A 2,714-nucleotide genomic window follows, 5' to 3' on the forward strand; every position below is an offset into this window, starting at 1 on the left:
TATTAGAGAGTCTGGAAGCAATAATCGAGGCGAAACTAGCAGGAAGGTCCGTACCAAATTCACCGTCGGCAGCTCTTAATACGACGGAAGCTAGAGATTCGGTCCACAGTAACACTAGGGAAGTTAATAGGGATAGCAGAGGAAACAATCGATCAATCTGTACTTTGAGTCCAGAAAAGATCACTCATCTAATTCAAAATTGGAGTTTACGGTTTGATGGTGCATCAAAAGGTCTACCGGTTGAAGAGTTTTTATACAGACTTCGAGCTTTTACGCATGACTGTCTTAGTAGTGATTTTAAAGCCATCTGTAGAAACCTACACATTCTGCTTGCAGGAAAAGCGAGAGACTGGTATTGGCAATATCGCAAAGAAGTCGTCGTGATCGAATGGCAGGAGTTCTGTACGGCACTTAAACGACAATACGTGGATTTACGTACAGACGATGAGACCGAAGAAGAGATGAGGGCTAGAAAGCAGGAAGTTGGAGAAAGCTTTGATGATTACTACGATGATGTCATGAGTATTGCAACACGGTTGACAGTACCGCTGGAAGAATCGCGCCTCATCAAAATTCTCATTAGAAATCTTCGTATGGAAATTCGACATCAGATTTTGTTTGAAGAAATTTCATCCGTGGGTCAATTAAGAAAGATGTGTCGTATGAGGGAAAATTTGATAGCAGAACAAGCGGGATTGAAGTCTCAGAACAAGATTTTTGATAGATTTGGGAAGCAGAAAAAAGTATCAGAACTGGAAATGGAACAAGAGCATTTTGAAAGCGTACCAGGAGAAATAGATGCGGTGCAGTTGGCAAAGCGTATCTTAAAATGTTGGAACTGTGAACAGGAAGGACATTGTTGGGACATGTGTGCTCAAGTAAGAACAATTTTCTGCTATGGATGTGGTCAGAAGAACGTTTATAAGCCGCAGTGTGCAGTTTGTCTTAGTCGAAAGTCGGAAAACCCGAAGAAGGGTCCATTCGATCAAGATCGTCGTATGGCCCCGAAGTAGATCAGAATAGTACTCGTTTGGTGCAGGTGGTCGTTCCAAAAGGGGCAGAATTTAAACCACAACCAGCAGAACAACAACATTCACCGGATATGACAATTTTAATACCAGATAGGAAAAAGTTCGAAACGAATAAAATTCAAAGTCGTATTCAGGGATGTCATCGTCATGTTAGGCCATATCATGAAAGGCTAAAAGATTACGAAACAACGCGAGAACGAATATTTAAGAATTCAGAAAAGAATAAATTATCTACGCAAAGAGCGCGGAAGTTTTGGAACGAGGTGAAAACTACCAGAAAATTGCTTATATCGTCAATTTTAGATTGCAAAGAAGATGGGCGACTTTACGCTAAAGTTTCCTTTCTAGACTTTCAAGAGCTCGGTTTACTAGATACCGGAGCAAACATTAGCTGTGTCGGATCCGATCTTGCCACAAAAGATTGGTCAAAATACTCAGATTTTAAACGGATTGTGGGACAGGTGAAAACAGCAGACGGAAAAGGACATGAAATCGTAGGAAAACTTAGAGTTACCATTACGTACAATAACCTTAAAAGAGATTTGAACTTCTTCGTCATTCCATCATTGAACAAAAGGGTTATATTGGGAATAGACTTTTGGAAAGAATTTAATTTGGTTCCAAAAGTAGTCGCTAGTCTCGAAACAGACACAATCATTACAAAAGAGGCGAGTCATGAACATAAATATCCATTGACAATGCAGCAACAACATCAGCTAGAGTCAGTAGTAAAATTGTTTCCAAATTTTGAAATTCAAGGCCTAGGGCGAACATCTTTACTAGAACACGATATTGATATCGGTAAGGGTAAACCAGTCAAACAGCGATTTTATCCAATATCACCGGCTGTAGAAAAACTTGTATATCAAGAAGTTGATCGCATGTTAGCTATGGACGTCATTGAAGTCTCTTCGAGTCCGTGGAGTTCTCCAATGCGCATGGTCATAAAACCAGGCAAAGTAAGGCTTTGTTTGGATGCGAGAAAAATCAATGCAGTTACTGAAAAGGACGCATATCCATTACCTAATATTGAGGGAATATTTTCGAGAATGCCCAAGGCAAATATCATTACAAAGTTGGACCTGAAAGATGCCTTTTGGCAGATTAAGTTGTCAAAAGCAGCACGTCCGATTACGGCTTTTACTATTCCGGGACGTCCTCTTTATCAATTTAAAGTTATGCCTTTTGGGTTATGCAACGCACCACAGACAATGTGCAGATTAATGGATGAGCTAATTCCACCAGATTTAAAACATTGCGTTTTTGGTTACCTGGACGATTTGGTTGTAGTATCAGATACATTTGATTCTCATTTGGAGGTGCTCAAGCGGATTTCAGAACAATTTCGTCGAGCTAATTTGACGTTAAACATTGCGAAAAGTAAATTCTGTGTTACTCAAACTAGATATTTGGGATACGTGATTGGAGGTGGAGGTATTGCCACAGATTTGGGGAAAATCGAAGCTATTATGTCATGGCCAGAGCCAAAAACATTACGACAAGTTAGGGGATTTCTCGGACTTGCTGGATGGTATCGAAGATTTATTCCAAATTTTTCGGATTTGACTTTCCCGATCACACAATTAATTTCAAACAAACGGAAATTTCAATGGACAGAGGAAGCTCAACAGGCTTTTGAAAAAGTGAAGACCGTACTAACATCAGCACCGGTCTTACAGAATC

Source organism: Drosophila obscura, unplaced genomic scaffold (assembly GCF_018151105.1).
Source record: "Drosophila obscura isolate BZ-5 IFL unplaced genomic scaffold, ASM1815110v1 contig_4, whole genome shotgun sequence".
NCBI lineage: Eukaryota > Metazoa > Arthropoda > Insecta > Diptera > Drosophilidae > Drosophila > Drosophila obscura.